We start from the raw sequence: 20,462 nt of genomic DNA on the forward strand, positions 1-20,462 counted from the left end.
TAGGGTTAGGGTTAGGATTAGGGTTTGAGCGTTAGGTTTAGATCCACGGGCAGCCGTTAGGGTTAGGGTTAGGTTTAGGGTTGGGTTAGTGTTAGGGTTAGTTTAGGGTTAGGTTTAGTTTCTGACTGCAGTAACTTGATCATCCAATAAAAATCATCCTTATTGTCTTTAGCAAAGCAATGGCTTCTATATCATAAATTAATTGTACATGCCCTTGGAAAAAGCCAAGGCAATACCTCCCTTGCTTGGAGCTGTATCCAAACGCAGTAATGTATACAATCTTTAGCAGCAGCTATTATTAGAGACAGGGAGAAGGAGGAACTTTGCCCACTGAAATTCAAAAATTTATTTGGGATAATGCTTCAGAATTTGAAAAAGATTTTCAAGCATGGTGGCAATTAGTCAACTTTACCCTTTATGCAGAAAATGATCAAATTGTGTCCTTTATACTTACTATAAGTAATGCCACCGTATACAATGTATAGCCAATCATTGCATTAGGACTCAATCATAATGGAACTATACTTTATACTAATATATATACTAATATATATACTTATATAAAGTATGGGCCCATCAAAAGGGAGGAAAGTGGCAAACAATTGATGTAAATGCATGCATTGTGCGTGAACAAAAAAGTTCCATCTGTGAAAGTAACACGCTGGAATCCCAAGACATTTGTCTTGACACTGAGCAAAATATTTGCCACGTTGAGATACATCCTAATGAAACCCTTGATACTGTACTTGTATATATTGGGAAAGGTTGTGTTTGCATGAGAAGTCATTGTGATTCTATAGGCGTAGATAATGCTGTGGTAGATACCAGTAATCACTTTAATGTTTGTGTTTGCAATTTTATCAAAATCTCAACCATATCACACTATCAGGTAGACCTGCGCAACAGGTATAAGGCCCTGGAGGCCGAAAGGCAATCGATGGATGGAAAAGGCTATAATCCCTCTCCACCAGAGATATTGGCAGGGTTGGAAAAGCCAACCCCCCCGTATAGTGACCACAGGCAGCAGGAAGAAAAGGTGAGTTTTAGTTGTGGGTGATTTATCAATCAGCGGAACAGAGGGTCTAATATGTAGAAGGGACCCTCCTCTAAGGGAAATCTGCTGCCTTCCTAGGGCCTGGGTTAGGACATCACAAGGAGGCTTCCCAGCTTGGTTCAACCGTCAGACTATTACCGATTGCTCGTCCTATATCTGGGAGGAGAAGGAGTGGCAACGCATAGCCTGTGAGCAATCAAAAGGGACTTCAAGGATTTGTCAATTTGTCAAAACTCGACAAAACGCAACGGAAACCACAAAACACGTCAAAAACACCCCAAAAGCGAACCGAATCAGAAGAAAAAATGTGATTTAACAACACAAAAAACCCTTAAACCTACCTGATGTTCTCCTAAATGTACAATCCACTCCCAACCACCAGAAAACCCAATGGAAACCCAAAAAAAAAACAAACGGAGACCTCAAAACACGTCAAAAACACCCCAAAAAAGAATGGGATAACCCCCCAAAAGGAAAGAAAACCCCCCAAAAATAGATCCACCCCAAAAACAGCCTAAACCTACCTGAAGTTCTCCAAAACCCACAATTTACACTTTTCCACCACCATGACAACAGAAAACCCAACGAAACCCAACAGAGACCCCAAAACATGTCAAAAACACCCCAAAAAAGAACGGGATCACCCCCAAAACTGGAAGAAAATTCCCCCCCCAAAAATTTACAATTTTCACCATGATGACCAACATGAACCAAACGAAAACCCAAAAGGAGACACCAAAACACGTCAAAAACACCCCAAAAAAGAAAGGGATCACCCATAAACTGGAAGAAAATCCCCAAAAAGCACAGATCCAATCCCAAAACCAGCCTAAACCTACCTGATGTTCTCCAAAACCCACAAATTTACCCTTTTCCACCATGATGACCATGGAAAACCCAACGAAACCCAATGGAGACAAAAAACATGTCAAAAAAAAAAAAACAAAAAAGAACAGGATCTCCCCAAAAAAGAGAAGAAAACCCCAAATGCCATAGATCCACCCCAAAAGTCCCCCTAAGCCTACCTGATGTTCTCCAAAACCCACAATTTACCCTTTTTCACAATGATGACCAACGAGAACCCAACAAAACCCAACGGACAACCCCAAAACACGTCAAAAACACCCCAAAAAAGAACAGGATCACCCCAAAAAACAGAAGAAAACCCCAAATACCATGAATCCACCCCAAAAGTCCCCCTAAACCTACCTGAAGTTCTCCAAAACCCACAATTTACCCTTTTCCACCAAGATGCCAACAGAAAACCCAACGAAACCCAACAGAGACATCAAAACATGTCAAAAACACCCCAAAAAAGAACGGGATAACCCCCAAAACTGGAAGAAAATCCCCAAAAAGCATGGATCCAATTCCAAAACCACCCTAAACCTACCTGATCTTCTCCAAATCCCAAAGTCCACTCCCAACCACCATAAAACCCATTAGGAACTCAACAAAACGCAACAGAAACCCCAAAACACCTCAAAAACACCCCAAAAGCAAACCGGATCAGAAGAAAATACGTGATTTAACCCCAAGAAAACCCTTAAACCTACCTGATCTTCTCCAAATCCCAAAATCCACTCCCACCCACCATAAAACCCATTAGGAACTCAACAAAACATAACGGAAATCCCAAAACACGTCAAAAACACCCCAAAAAAGAACTGGATCAGAAGAATAAAAAAACCAAAACTATGCATTTCCCTCCCAAATCACCCTAAACTTACCTGATCTTCTTCAAAACCCACAATCCACTCCCATTTAGCTTAACGACCAACGAGAACCCAACACAACCCAACGGAGACCCCAAAAACGTCAAAAACACCCCAAAAAAGAACTGGTTCAACCCCAACAATGAAAGAAAACCCCAAAAGCCATAGACCACACAAAAAATCCCCCTAAACCAACCTGAAGTTCTCCAAAACCCACAATTTACACTTTTCCACAATGACCATGGAAAACCCAACGAAACCCAACGGAGACCACAAAACACGTCAAAAAAAAAAAAAAAAAAAAAAAAAAAAAAAAAAAAAAAAAAGAAAGGGATCACCCCCAAAATTGGAAGAAAATCCTTCAAAATCATAGATCCACCCCAAAACCACCCTAAACCTACCTGATGATCTCCAAAACCCACAATTTACAATTTTCCAACATGATGACCATGGAAAACCCAACGAAACCCAACGGAGACCCCAAAAGAAGTCAAAAACACCCCAAACAAGAACGGGATAAACCCTAAAAACGAAAGAAAACCCCAAAAGCCATAGATCCACACCAAAAGTCCCCCTAAACCTACCTGATGTTCTCCAAAAGCCACAATTTACACTTTTTCACCAGGATGACCAACATGAACCAAACGAAAACCCAAAAGGAGACACCAAAACACGTCAAAAACACCCCAAAAATAAAGGGATCACCCATAAACTGGAAGAAAATCCCCAAAAAGCACGGATCCAATCCCAAAACCACCCTAAACCTACCTGATGTTCTCCAAAACCCACAATTTACAATTTTCCACCACCATGACCACGGAAAACCCAAGGAATACCAACGGAGACCCCAAAACACGTCAAAAACACCCCAAAAAAGAAAGGGATCACCCCCAAAAACGAAAGAAAATCCCCCAAAACCATAGGTCCAATCCCAAAACCAACCTAAACCTACCTGATGTTCTCCAAAACCAGCAATTTACCCTTTTCCACCATGATGACCACGGAAAACGCAACGAAACCCAATGGAGACCCCAAAACACGTCAAAAACACCCCCAAAATGAATTGGATCACCCCCCCCCCCCAAAAAAAAAAAAAACAGAAGAAAACATCATATATCATGAATCCACCACAAAAGTCCCCCTAAACCTACCTGATGTTCTCCAAAACCCACAATTTACACTTTTCCACCATGATGACAACGGAAAACCCAACGAAACCCAACGAAGAACCGAAAACACGTCAGAAACACCCCAAAAATGAATTCGATCACCCCAAAACTGGAACAAAATCCCCCAAAACCATAGATCCACCCCAAAAACACCCTAAATCTACCTGATGTTCTCCAAAACCCACAATTTACACTTTTCCACCAAGATGCCAACAGAAAACCCAACGAAACCCAACAGAGACATCAAAACATGTCAAAAACACCCCAAAAAAGAACGGGATAACCCCCAAAACTGGAAGAAAATCCCCAAAAAGCATGGATCCAATTCCAAAACCACCCTAAACCTACCTGATCTTCTCCAAATCCCAAAGTCCACTCCCAACCACCATAAAACCCATTAGGAACTCAACAAAATGCAACAGAAACCCCAAAACACCTCAAAAACACCCCAAAAGCAAACCGGATCAGAAGAAAATACGTGATTTAACCCCAAGAAAACCCTTAAACCTACCTGATCTTCTCCAAATCCCAAAATCCACTCCCAACCACCATAAAACCCATTAGGAACTCAACGAAACCCAACGGAAACCCCAAAACACGTCAAAAACACCCCAAAAAAGAACGGGATCACCCCCAAAACTGGAAGAAAATTCCCCCCCCCAAAATTTACAATTTTCACCATGATGACCAACATGAACCAAACGAAAACCCAAAAGGAGACACCAAAACATGTCAAAAACACCCCAAAAAAGAAAGGGATCACCCATAAACTGGAAGAAAATCCCCAAAAAGCACAGATCCAATCCCAAAACCAGCCTAAACCTACCTGATGTTCTCCAAAACCCACAAATTTACCCTTTTCCACCATGATGACCATGGAAAACCCAACGAAACCCAATGGAGACAAAAAACATGTCAAAACAAAAACAAAAACAAAAACAAAAACAAAAACAAAAAAGAACAGGATCTCCCCAAAAAAGAGAAGAAAACCCCAAATGCCATAGATCCACCCCAAAAGTCCCCCTAAGCCTACCTGATGTTCTCCAAAACCCACAATTTACCCTTTTTCACAATGATGACCAACGAGAACCCAACAAAACCCAACGGACAACCCCAAAACACGTCAAAAACACCCCAAAAAAGAACAGGATCACCCCAAAAAACAGAAGAAAACCCCAAATACCATGAATCCACCCCAAAAGTCCCCCTAAACCTACCTGAAGGTAGGTTTCTCCAAAACCCACAATTTACCCTTTTCCACCAAGATGCCAACAGAAAACCCAACGAAACCCAACAGAGACATCAAAACATGTCAAAAACACCCCAAAAAAGAACGGGATAACCCCCAAAACTGGAAGAAAATCCCCAAAAAGCATGGATCCAATTCCAAAACCACCCTAAACCTACCTGATCTTCTCCAAATCCCAAAGTCCACTCCCAACCACCATAAAACCCATTAGGAACTCAACAAAATGCAACAGAAACCCCAAAACACCTCAAAAACACCCCAAAAGCAAACCGGATCAGAAGAAAACACGTGATTTAACCCCAAGAAAACCCTTAAACCTACCTGATCTTCTCCAAATCCCAAAATCCACTCCCACCCACCATAAAACCCATTAGGAACTCAACAAAACGCAACGGAAACCCCAAAACACGTCAAAAACACCCCAAAAAAGAACTGGATCAGAAGGAAAAAAAAACCAAAACTATGCATTTCCCTCCCAAATCACCCTAAACTTACCTGATCTTCTTCAAAACCCACAATCCACTCCCATTTAGCTTAACGACCAACGAGAACCCAACAAAACCCAACGGAGACCCCAAAAACGTCAAAAACACCCCAAAAAAGAACTGGTTCAACCCCAACAACGAAAGAAAACCCCAAAAGCCATAGATCCACACAAAAAATCCCCCTAAACCAACCTGAAGTTCTCCAAAACCCACAATTTACACTTTTCCACAATGACCATGGAAAACCCAACGAAACCCAACGGAGACCCCAAAAGAAGTCAAAAACACCCCAAACAAGAACGGGATAAACCCTAAAAACGAAAGAAAACCCCAAAAGCCATAGATCCACACCAAAAGTCCCCCTAAACCTACCTGATGTTCTCCAAAACCCACAATTTACACTTTTCCACCATGATGACCACGGAAAACCCAACAGAGAACCCAAAACACGTCAAAAACACCCCAAACAAGAACAGGATCACCCCCAAAACCAAAGAAAACCCCAAAAAGCACGGATCCAATCCCAAAACCACTCTAAACGTACCTGATGTTCTCCAAATCCAAATGTCCACTCCCAACCACCATAAAACCCATTAGGAACTCAACGAAACCCAACGGAAACCCCAAAACACGTCAAAAACACCCCAAAAAAGAACTGAATCAGAAGAAAAAACACCAAAAACTATGAATTTCCCCACAAAACCACCCTAAACTCACCTGATCTTCTTCAAAACCCACAATCCACTCCCATTTCCCTTAAGGACCAACGAGAATCCAACTAAAACCCAACGGAGACCCCAAAACAAGTCAAAAACACCCCAAACAAGAACGGAATCACCCCCAAAACTGGAAGAAAATCCCCAAAAAACATAGATCCACCCCAAAACGACACTAAACCTACCTGATCTTCTCCAAAACACGCAAGTTAAACTTTTCCAACATGATGAAAAACAAGAACCCAACAAAACCCAACAGAGACCCCAAAACATGTCAAAAACACCCCAAAAAAGAACGGGATCACCCCCAACACTGGAAGAAAATTCCCCCCCCAAAAATTTACAATTTTCACCATGATGACCAACATGAACCAAACGAAAACCCAAAAGGAGACACCAAAACACGTCAAAAACACCCCAAAAAAGAAAGGGATCACCCATAAACTGGAAGAAAATCCCCAAAAAGCACAGATCCAATCCCAAAACCAGCCTAAACCTACCTGATGTTCTCCAAAACCCACAAATTTACCCTTTTCCACCATGATGACCATGGAAAACCCAACGAAACCCAATGGAGACAAAAAACATGTAAAAAAAAAAAAAAAAACAAAAAAACAAAAAAACAAAAAAGAACAGGATCTCCCCAAAAAAGAGAAGAAAACCCCAAATGCCATAGATCCACCCCAAAAGTCCCCCTAAGCCTACTTGATGTTCTCCAAAACCTACGATTTACCCTTTTTCACAATGATGACCAACGAGAACCCAACAAAACCCAACGGACAACCCCAAAACACGTCAAAAACACCCCAAAAAAGAACAGGATCACCCCAAAAAACAGAAGAAAACCCCAAATACCATGAATCCACCCCAAAAGTCCCCCTAAACCTACCTGAAGTTCTCCAAAACCCACAATTTACCCTTTTCCACCAAGATGCCAACAGAAAACCCAACGAAACCCAACAGAGACATCAAAACATGTCAAAAACACCCCAAAAAAGAACGGGATAACCCCCAAAACTGGAAGAAAATCCCCAAAAAGCATGGATCCAATTCCAAAACCACCCTAAACCTACCTGATCTTCTCCAAATCCCAAAGTCCACTCCCAACCACCATAAAACCCATTAGGAACTCAACAAAATGCAACAGAAACCCCAAAACACCTCAAAAACACCCCAAAAGCAAACCGGATCAGAAGAAAATACGTGATTTAACCCCAAGAAAACCCTTAAACCTACCTGATCTTCTCCAAATCCCAAAATCCACTCCCACCCACCATAAAACCCATTAGGAACTCAACAAAACGCAACGGAAACCCCAAAACACGTCAAAAACACCCCAAAAAAGAACTGGATCAGAAGAAAAAAAAAACAAAACTATGCATTTCCCTCCGAAATCACCCTAAACTTACCTGATCTTCTTCAAAACCCACAATCCACTCCCATTTAGCTTAACGACCAACGAGAACCCAACAAAACCCAACGGAGACCCCAAAAACGTCAAAAACACCCCAAAAAAGAACTGGTTCAACCCCAACAACGAAAGAAAACCCCAAAAGCCATAGATCCACACCAAAAATCCCCCTAAACCAACCTGAAGTTCTCCAAAACCCACAGTTTACACTTTTCCACATTGATGACCATGGAAAACCCAACGAAACCCAACGGAGACCACAAAACACGTCAAAAAAAAAAAAAAAAAAAAAAAAAAAAAAAAAAAAAAAGAAAGGGATCACCCCCAAAATTGGAAGAAAATCCTTCAAAATCATAGATCCACCCCAAAACCACCCTAAACCTACCTGATGATCTCCAAAACCCACAATTTACAATTTTCCAACATGATGACCATGGAAAACCCAACGAAACCCAACGGAGACCCCAAAACACGTCAAAAACACCCCAAACAAGAACGGGATAAACCCTAAAAACGAAAGAAAACCCCAAAAGCCATAGATCCACACCAAAAGTCCCCCTAAACCTACCTGATGTTCTCCAAAACCCACAATTTACACTTTTCCACCATGATGACCACGGAAAACCCAACAGAGAACCCAAAACACGTCAAAAACACCCCAAACAAGAACAGGATCACCCCCAAAACCAAAGAAAACCCCAAAAAGCACGGATCCAATCCCAAAACCACTCTAAACGTACCTGATGTTCTCCAAATCCAAATGTCCACTCCCAACCACCATAAAACCCATTAGGAACTCAACGAAACCCAACGGAAACCCCAAAACACGTCAAAAACACCCCAAAAAAGAACTGAATCAGAAGAAAAAACACCAAAAACTATGAATTTCCCCACAAAACCACCCTAAACTCACCTGATCTTCTTCAAAACCCACAATCCACTCCCATTTCCCTTAAGGACCAACGAGAATCCAACTAAAACCCAACGGAGACCCCAAAACAAGTCAAAAACACCCCAAACAAGAACGGAATCACCCCCAAAACTGGAAGAAAATCCCCAAAAAACATAGATCCACCCCAAAACGACACTAAACCTACCTGATCTTCTCCAAAACACGCAAGTTAAACTTTTCCAACATGATGAAAAACAAGAACCCAACAAAACCCAACAGAGACCCCAAAACATGTCAAAAACACCCCAAAAAAGAACGGGATCACCCCCAACACTGGAAGAAAATTCCCCCCCCAAAAATTTACAATTTTCACCATGATGACCAACATGAACCAAACGAAAACCCAAAAGGAGACACCAAAACACGTCAAAAACACCCCAAAAAAGAAAGGGATCACCCATAAACTGGAAGAAAATCCCCAAAAAGCACAGATCCAATCCCAAAACCAGCCTAAACCTACCTGATGTTCTCCAAAACCCACAAATTTACCCTTTTCCACCATGATGACCATGGAAAACCCAACGAAACCCAATGGAGACAAAAAACATGTAAAAAAAAAACAAAAAAACAAAAAAACAAAAAAACAAAAAAGAACAGGATCTCCCCAAAAAAGAGAAGAAAACCCCAAATGCCATAGATCCACCCCAAAAGTCCCCCTAAGCCTACTTGATGTTCTCCAAAACCTACGATTTACCCTTTTTCACAATGATGACCAACGAGAACCCAACAAAACCCAACGGACAACCCCAAAACACGTCAAAAACACCCCAAAAAAGAACAGGATCACCCCAAAAAACAGAAGAAAACCCCAAATACCATGAATCCACCCCAAAAGTCCCCCTAAACCTACCTGAAGTTCTCCAAAACCCACAATTTACCCTTTTCCACCAAGATGCCAACAGAAAACCCAACGAAACCCAACAGAGACATCAAAACATGTCAAAAACACCCCAAAAAAGAACGGGATAACCCCCAAAACTGGAAGAAAATCCCCAAAAAGCATGGATCCAATTCCAAAACCACCCTAAACCTACCTGATCTTCTCCAAATCCCAAAGTCCACTCCCAACCACCATAAAACCCATTAGGAACTCAACAAAATGCAACAGAAACCCCAAAACACCTCAAAAACACCCCAAAAGCAAACCGGATCAGAAGAAAACACGTGATTTAACCCCAAGAAAACCCTTAAACCTACCTGATCTTCTCCAAATCCCAAAATCCACTCCCACCCACCATAAAACCCATTAGGAACTCAACAAAACGCAACGGAAACCCCAAAACACGTCAAAAACACCCCAAAAAAGAACTGGATCAGAAGAAAAAAAAAACAAAACTATGCATTTCCCTCCGAAATCACCCTAAACTTACCTGATCTTCTTCAAAACCCACAATCCACTCCCATTTAGCTTAACGACCAATGAGAACCCAACAAAACCCAACGGAGACCCCAAAAACGTCAAAAACACCCCAAAAAAGAACTGGTTCAACCCCAACAACGAAAGAAAACCCCAAAAGCCATAGATCCACACCAAAAATCCCCCTAAACCAACCTGAAGTTCTCCAAAACCCACAGTTTACACTTTTCCACATTGATGACCATGGAAAACCCAACGAAACCCAACGGAGACCACAAAACACGTCAAAAAAAAAAAAAAAAAAAAAAAAAAAAAAAAAAAAAAAAAAAAAAGGGATCACCCCCAAAATTGGAAGAAAATCCTTCAAAATCATAGATCCACCCCAAAACCACCCTAAACCTACCTGATGATCTCCAAAACCCACAATTTACAATTTTCCAACATGATGACCACGGAAAACCCAACAGAGAACCCAAAACACGTCAAAAACACCCCAAACAAGAACAGGATCACCCCCAAAACCAAAGAAAACCCCAAAAAGCACGGATCCAATCCCAAAACCACTCTAAACGTACCTGATGTTCTCCAAATCCAAATGTCCACTCCCAACCACCATAAAACCCATTAGGAACTCAACGAAACCCAACGGAAACCCCAAAACACGTCAAAAACACCCCAAAAAAGAACTGAATCAGAAGAAAAAACACCAAAAACTATGAATTTCCCCACAAAACCACCCTAAACTCACCTGATCTTCTTCAAAACCCACAATCCACTCCCATTTCCCTTAAGGACCAACGAGAATCCAACTAAAACCCAACGGAGACCCCAAAACAAGTCAAAAACACCCCAAACAAGAACGGAATCACCCCCAAAACTGGAAGAAAATCCCCAAAAAACATAGATCCACCCCAAAACGACACTAAACCTACCTGATGTTCTCCAAAACACGCAAGTTAAACTTTTCCAACATGATGAAAAACAAGAACCCAACAAAACCCAACAGAGACCCCAAAACATGTCAAAAACACCCCAAAAAAGAACGGGATCACCCCCAACACTGGAAGAAAATTCCCCCCCCAAAAATTTACAATTTTCACCATGATGACCAACATGAACCAAACGAAAACCCAAAAGGAGACACCAAAACACGTCAAAAACACCCCAAAAAAGAAAGGGATCACCCATAAACTGGAAGAAAATCCCCAAAAAGCACAGATCCAATCCCAAAACCAGCCTAAACCTACCTGATGTTCTCCAAAACCCACAAATTTGCCCTTTTCCACCATGATGACCATGGAAAACCCAACGAAACCCAATGGAGACAAAAAACATGTCAAAAAAAAAAAAAACAAAAAAACAAACAAAAAAAAAGAACAGGATCTCCCCAAAAAAGAGAAGAAAACCCCAAATGCCATAGATCCACCCCAAAAGTCCCCCTAAGCCTACCTGATGTTCTCCAAAACCCACGATTTACCCTTTTTCACAATGATGACCAACGAGAACCCAACAAAACCCAACGGACAACCCCAAAACACGTCAAAAACACCCCAAAAAAAGAACAGGATCACCCCAAAAAACAGAAGAAAACCCCAAATACCATGAATCCACCCCAAAAGTCCCCCTAAACCTACCTGAAGTTCTCCAAAACCCACAATTTACCCTTTTCCACCAAGATGCCAACAGAAAACCCAACGAAACCCAACAGAGACATCAAAACATGTCAAAAACACCCCAAAAAAGAACGGGATAACCCCCAAAACTGGAAGAAAATCCCCAAAAAGCATGGATCCAATTCCAAAACCACCCTAAACCTACCTGATCTTCTCCAAATCCCAAAGTCCACTCCCAACCACCATAAAACCCATTAGGAACTCAACAAAATGCAACAGAAACCCCAAAACACCTCAAAAACACCCCAAAAGCAAACCGGATCAGAAGAAAACACGTGATTTAACCCCAAGAAAACCCTTAAACCTACCTGATCTTCTCCAAATCCCAAAATCCACTCCCACCCACCATAAAACCCATTAGGAACTCAACAAAACGCAACGGAAACCCCAAAACACGTCAAAAACACCCCAAAAAAGAACTGGATCAGAAGAAAAAAAAAACAAAACTATGCATTTCCCTCCGAAATCACCCTAAACTTACCTGATCTTCTTCAAAACCCACAATCCACTCCCATTTAGCTTAACGACCAACGAGAACCCAACAAAACCCAACGGAGACCCCAAAAACGTCAAAAACACCCCAAAAAAGAACTGGTTCAACCCCAACAACGAAAGAAAACCCCAAAAGCCATAGATCCACACCAAAAATCCCCCTAAACCAACCTGAAGTTCTCCAAAACCCACAGTTTACACTTTTCCACATTGATGACCATGGAAAACCCAACGAAACCCAACGGAGACCACAAAACACGTCAAAAAAAAAAAAAAAAAAAAAAAAAAAAAAAAAAAAAAGGGATCACCCCCAAAATTGGAAGAAAATCCTTCAAAATCATAGATCCACCCCAAAACCACCCTAAACCTACCTGATGATCTCCAAAACCCACAATTTACAATTTTCCAACATGATGACCATGGAAAACCCAACGAAACCCAACGGAGACCCCAAAACACGTCAAAAACACCCCAAACAAGAACGGGATAAACCCTAAAAACGAAAGAAAACCCCAAAAGCCATAGATCCACACCAAAAGTCCCCCTAAACCTACCTGATGTTCTCCAAAACCCACAATTTACACTTTTCCACCATGATGACCACGGAAAACCCAACAGAGAACCCAAAACACGTCAAAAACACCCCAAACAAGAACAGGATCACCCCCAAAACCAAAGAAAACCCCAAAAAGCACGGATCCAATCCCAAAACCACTCTAAACGTACCTGATGTTCTCCAAATCCAAATGTCCACTCCCAACCACCATAAAACCCATTAGGAACTCAACGAAACCCAACGGAAACCCCAAAACACGTCAAAAACACCCCAAAAAAGAACTGAATCAGAAGAAAAAACACCAAAAACTATGAATTTCCCCACAAAACCACCCTAAACTCACCTGATCTTCTTCAAAACCCACAATCCACTCCCATTTCCCTTAAGGACCAACGAGAATCCAACTAAAACCCAACGGAGACCCCAAAACAAGTCAAAAACACCCCAAAAAAGAATGGGATAACCCCCCAAAACGAAAGAAAACCCCCAAAAAATAGATCCACCCCAAAACGACACTAAACCTACCTGATGTTCTCCAAAACACGCAAGTTAAACTTTTCCAACATGATGAAAAACAAGAACCCAACAAAACCCAACAGAGACCCCAAAACATGTCAAAAACACCCCAAAAAAGAACGGGATCACCCCCAACACTGGAAGAAAATTCCCCCCCCAAAAATTTACAATTTTCACCATGATGACCAACATGAACCAAACGAAAACCCAAAAGGAGACACCAAAACACGTCAAAAACACCCCAAAAAAGAAAGGGATCACCCATAAACTGGAAGAAAATCCCCAAAAAGCACAGATCCAATCCCAAAACCAGCCTAAACCTACCTGATGTTCTCCAAAACCCACAAATTTGCCCTTTTCCACCATGATGACCATGGAAAACCCAACGAAACCCAATGGAGACAAAAAACATGTCAAAAAAAAAAAAAACAAAAAAACAAAAAAAAAAAAAGAACAGGATCTCCCCAAAAAAAGAGAAGAAAACCCCAAATGCCATAGATCCACCCCAAAAGTCCCCCTAAGCCTACCTGATGTTCTCCAAAACCCACGATTTACCCTTTTTCACAATGATGACCAACGAGAACCCAACAAAACCCAACGGACAACCCCAAAACACGTCAAAAACACCCCAAAAAAAGAACAGGATCACCCCAAAAAACAGAAGAAAACCCCAAATACCATGAATCCACCCCAAAAGTCCCCCTAAACCTACCTGAAGTTCTCCAAAACCCACAATTTACCCTTTTCCACCAAGATGCCAACAGAAAACCCAACGAAACCCAACAGAGACATCAAAACATGTCAAAAACACCCCAAAAAAGAACGGGATAACCCCCAAAACTGGAAGAAAATCCCCAAAAAGCATGGATCCAATTCCAAAACCACCCTAAACCTACCTGATCTTCTCCAAATCCCAAAGTCCACTCCCAACCACCATAAAACCCATTAGGAACTCAACAAAATGCAACAGAAACCCCAAAACACCTCAAAAACACCCCAAAAGCAAACCGGATCAGAAGAAAATACGTGATTTAACCCCAAGAAAACCCTTAAACCTACCTGATCTTCTCCAAATCCCAAAATCCACTCCCACCCACCATAAAACCCATTAGGAACTCAACAAAACGCAACGGAAACCCCAAAACACGTCAAAAACACCCCAAAAAAGAACTGGATCAGAAGGAAAAAAAAAACAAAACTATGCATTTCCCTCCCAAATCACCCTAAACTTACCTGATCTTCTTCAAAACCCACAATCCACTCCCATTTAGCTTAACGACCAACGAGAACCCAACAAAACCCAACGGAGACCCCAAAAACGTCAAAAACACCCCAAAAAAGAACTGGTTCAACCCCAACAACGAAAGAAAACCCCAAAAGCCATAGATCCACACCAAAAATCCCCCTAAACCAACCTGAAGTTCTCCAAAACCCACAATTTACACTTTTCCACATTGATGACCATGGAAAACCCAACGAAACCCAACGGAGACCACAAAACACGTCAAAAAAAAAAAAAAAAAAAAAAAAGAAAAAAAAAAAGAAAGGGATCACCCCCAAAATTGGAAGAAAATCCTTCAAAATCATAGATCCACCCCAAAACCACCCTAAACCTACCTGATGATCTCCAAAACCCACAATTTACAATTTTCCAACATGATGACCATGGAAAACCCAACGAAACCCAACGGAGACCCCAAAAGAAGTCAAAAACACCCCAAACAAGAACGGGATAAACCCTAAAAACGAAAGAAAACCCCAAAAGCCATAGATCCACACCAAAAGTCCCCCTAAACCTACCTGATGTTCTCCAAAACCCACAATTTACACTTTTCCACCATGATGACCACGGAAAACCCAACAGAGAACCCAAAACACGTCAAAAACACCCCAAACAAGAACAGGATCACCCCCAAAACCAAAGAAAACCCCAAAAAGCACGGATCCAATCCCAAAACCACTCTAAACGTACCTGATGTTCTCCAAATCCAAATGTCCACTCCCAACCACCATAAAACCCATTAGGAACTCAACGAAACCCAACGGAAACCCCAAAACACGTCAAAAACACCCCAAAAAAGAACTGAATCAGAAGAAAAAACACCAAAAACTATGAATTTCCCCACAAAACCACCCTAAACTCACCTGATCTTCTTCAAAACCCACAATCCACTCCCATTTCCCTTAAGGACCAACGAGAATCCAACTAAAACCCAACGGAGACCCCAAAACAAGTCAAAAACACCCCAAACAAGAACGGAATCACCCCCAAAACTGGAAGAAAATCCCCAAAAAACATAGATCCACCCCAAAACGACACTAAACCTACCTGATCTTCTCCAAAACACGCAAGTTAAACTTTTCCAACATGATGAAAAACAAGAACCCAACAAAACCCAACAGAGACCCCAAAACATGTCAAAAACACCCCAAAAAAGAACGGGATCACCCCCAACACTGGAAGAAAATTCCCCCCCAAAAAATTTACAATTTTCACCATGATGACCAACATGAACCAAACGAAAACCCAAAAGGAGACACCAAAACACGTCAAAAACACCCCAAAAAAGAAAGGGATCACCCATAAACTGGAAGAAAATCCCCAAAAAGCACAGATCCAATCCCAAAACCAGCCTAAACCTACCTGATGTTCTCCAAAACCCACAAATTTACCCTTTTCCACCATGATGACCATGGAAAACCCAACGAAACCCAATGGAGACAAAAAACATGTCAAAAAAAAAAAAAAAACAAAAAAACAAAAAAACAAAAAAGAACAGGATCTCCCCAAAAAAGAGAAGAAAACCCCAAATGCCATAGATCCACCCCAAAAGTCCCCCTAAGCCTACCTGATGTTCTCCAAAACCCACAATTTACCCTTTTTCACAATGATGACCAACGAGAACCCAACAAAACCCAACGGACAACCCCAAAACACGTCAAAAACACCCCAAAAAAGAACAGGATCACCCCAAAAAACAGAAGAAAACCCCAAATACCATGAATCCACCCCAAAAGTCCCCCTAAACCTACCTGAAGTTCTCCAAAACCCACAATTTACCCTTTTCCACCAAGATGCCAACAGAAAACCCAACGAAACCCAACAGAGACATCAAAACATGTCAAAAACACCCCAAAAAAGAACGGGATAACCCCCAAAACTGGAAGAAAATCCCCAAAAAGCATGGATCCAATTCCAAAACCACCCTAAACCTACCTGATCTTCTCCAAATCCCAAAGTCCACTCCCAACCACCATAAAACCCATTAGGAACTCAACAAAATGCAACAGAAACCCCAAAACACCTCAAAAACACCCCAAAAGCAAACCGGATCAGAAGAAAATACGTGATTTAACCCCAAGAAAACCCTTAAACCTACCTGATCTTCTCCAAATCCCAAAATCCACTCCCACCCACCATAAAACCCATTAGGAACTCAACAAAACGCAACGGAAACCCCAAAACACGTCAAAAACACCCCAAAAAAGAACTGGATCAGAAGAAAAAAAAAAACAAAACTATGCATTTCCCTCCCAAATCACCCTAAACTCACCTGATCTTCTTCAAAACCCACAATCCACTCCCATTTAGCTTAACGACCAACGAGAACCCAACAAAACCCAACGGAGACCCCAAAAACGTCAAAAACACCCCAAAAAAGAACTGGTTCAACCCCAACAACGAAAGAAAACCCCAAAAGCCATAGATCCACACCAAAAATCCCCCTAAACCAACCTGAAGTTCTCCAAAACCCACAATTTACACTTTTCCACATTGATGACCATGGAAAACCCAACGAAACCCAACGGAGACCACAAAACACGTCAAAAAAAAAAAAAAAAAAAAAAAGAAAAAAAAAAAGAAAGGGATCACCCCCAAAATTGGAAGAAAATCCTTCAAAATCATAGATCCACCCCAAAACCACCCTAAACCTACCTGATGATCTCCAAAACCCACAATTTACAATTTTCCAACATGATGACCATGGAAAACCCAACGAAACCCAACGGAGACCCCAAAAGAAGTCAAAAACACCCCAAACAAGAACGGGATAAACCCTAAAAACGAAAGAAAACCCCAAAAGCCATAGATCCACACCAAAAGTCCCCCTAAACCTACCTGATGTTCTCCAAAACCCACAATTTACACTTTTCCACCATGATGACCACGGAAAACCCAACAGAGAACCCAAAACACGTCAAAAACACCCCAAACAAGAACAGGATCACCCCCAAAACCAAAGAAAACCCCAAAAAGCACGGATCCAATCCCAAAACCACTCTAAACGTACCTGATGTTCTCCAAATCCAAATGTCCACTCCCAACCACCATAAAACCCATTAGGAACTCAACGAAACCCAACGGAAACCCCAAAACACGTCAAAAACACCCCAAAAAAGAACTGAATCAGAAGAAAAAACACCAAAAACTATGAATTTCCCCACAAAACCACCCTAAACTCACCTGATCTTCTTCAAAACCCACAATCCACTCCCATTTCCCTTAAGGACCAACGAGAATCCAACTAAAACCCAACGGAGACCCCAAAACAAGTCAAAAACACCCCAAACAAGAACGGAATCACCCCCAAAACTGGAAGAAAATCCCCAAAAAACATAGATCCACCCCAAAACGACACTAAACCTACCTGATCTTCTCCAAAACACGCAAGTTAAACTTTTCCAACATGATGAAAAACAAGAACCCAACAAAACCCAACAGAGACCCCAAAACATGTCAAAAACACCCCAAAAAAGAACGGGATCACCCCCAAAACTGGAAGAAAATTCCCCCCCCAAAAATTTACAATTTTCACCATGATGACCAACATGAACCAAACGAAAACCCAAAAGGAGACACCAAAACACGTCAAAAACACCCCAAAAAAGAAAGGGATCACCCATAAACTGGAAGAAAATCCCCAAAAAGCACAGATCCAATCCCAAAACCAGCCTAAACCTACCTGATGTTCTCCAAAACCCACAAATTTACCCTTTTCCACCATGATGACCATGGAAAACCCAACGAAACCCAATGGAGACAAAAAACATGTCAAAAAAAAAAAAAAAAACAAAAAAACAAAAAAACAAAAAAGAACAGGATCTCCCCAAAAAAGAGAAGAAAACCCCAAATGCCATAGATCCACCCCAAAAGTCCCCCTAAGCCTACCTGATGTTCTCCAAAACCCACAATTTACCCTTTTTCACAATGATGACCAACGAGAACCCAACAAAACCCAACGGACAACCCCAAAACACGTCAAAAACACCCCAAAAAAGAACAGGATCACCCCAAAAAACAGAAGAAAACCCCAAATACCATGAATCCACCCCAAAAGTCCCCCTAAACCTACCTGAAGTTCTCCAAAACCCACAATTTACCCTTTTCCACCAAGATGCCAACAGAAAACCCAACGAAACCCAACAGAGACATCAAAACATGTCAAAAACACCCCAAAAAAGAACGGGATAACCCCCAAAACTGGAAGAAAATCCCCAAAAAGCATGGATCCAATTCCAAAACCACCCTAAACCTACCTGATCTTCTCCAAATCCCAAAGTCCACTCCCAACCACCATAAAACCCATTAGGAACTCAACAAAATGCAACAGAAACCCCAAAACACCTCAAAAACACCCCAAAAGCAAACCGGATCAGAAGAAAATACGTGATTTAACCCCAAGAAAACCCTTAAACCTACCTGATCTTCTCCAAATCCCAAAATCCACTCCCACCCACCATAAAACCCATTAGGAACTCAACAAAACGCAACGGAAACCCCAAAACACGTCAAAAACACCCCAAAAAAGAACTGGATCAGAAGAAAAAAAAAACAAAACTATGCATTTCCCTCCCAAATCACCCTAAACTTACCTGATCTTCTTCAAAACCCACAATCCACTCCCATTTAGCTTAACGACCAACGAGAACCCAACAAAACCCAACGGAGACCCCAAAAACGTCAAAAACACACCAAAAAAGAACCGGTTCAACCCCAACAACGAAAGAAAACCCCAAAAGCCATAGATCCACACCAAAAATCCCCCTAAACCAACCTGAAGTTCTCCAAAACCCACAATTTACACTTTTCCACATTGATGACCATGGAAAACCCAACGAAACCCAACGGAGACCACAAAACACGTCAAAAAAAAAAAAAAAAAAAAAGAAAAAAAAAAAGAAAGGGATCACCCCCAAAATTGGAAGAAAATCCTTCAAAATCATAGATCCACCCCAAAACCACCCTAAACCTACCTGATGATCTCCAAAACCCACAATTTACAATTTTCCAACATGATGACCATGGAAAACCCAACGAAACCCAACGGAGACCCCAAAAGAAGTCAAAAACACCCCAAACAAGAACGGGATAAACCCTAAAAACGAAAGAAAACCCCAAAAGCCATAGATCCACACCAAAAGTCCCCCTAAACCTACCTGATGTTCTCCAAAACCCACAATTTACACTTTTCCACCATGATGACCACGGAAAACCCAACAGAGAACCCAAAACACGTCAAAAACACCCCAAACAAGAACAGGATCACCCCCAAAACCAAAGAAAACCCCAAAAAGCACGGATCCAATCCCAAAACCACTCTAAACGTACCTGATGTTCTCCAAATCCAAATGTCCACTCCCAACCACCATAAAACCCATTAGGAACTCAACGAAACCCAACGGAAACCCCAAAACACGTCAAAAACACCCCAAAAAAGAACTGAATCAGAAGAAAAAACACCAAAAACTATGAATTTCCCCACAAAACCACCCTAAACTCACCTGATCTTCTTCAAAACCCACAATCCACTCCCATTTCCCTTAAGGACCAACGAGAATCCAACTAAAACCCAACGGAGACCCCAAAACAAGTCAAAAACACCCCAAACAAGAACGGAATCACCCCCAAAACTGGAAGAAAATCCCCAAAAAACATAGATCCACCCCAAAACGACACTAAACCTACCTGATCTTCTCCAAAACACGCAAGTTAAACTTTTCCAACATGATGAAAAACAAGAACCCAACAAAACCCAACAGAGACCCCAAAACATGTCAAAAACACCCCAAAAAAGAACGGGATCACCCCCAACACTGGAAGAAAATTCCCCCCCCA

The sequence above is a fragment of the Aythya ferina genome (assembly GCF_964211825.1).
Source record: "Aythya ferina genome assembly, chromosome: 8".
NCBI lineage: Eukaryota > Metazoa > Chordata > Aves > Anseriformes > Anatidae > Aythya > Aythya ferina.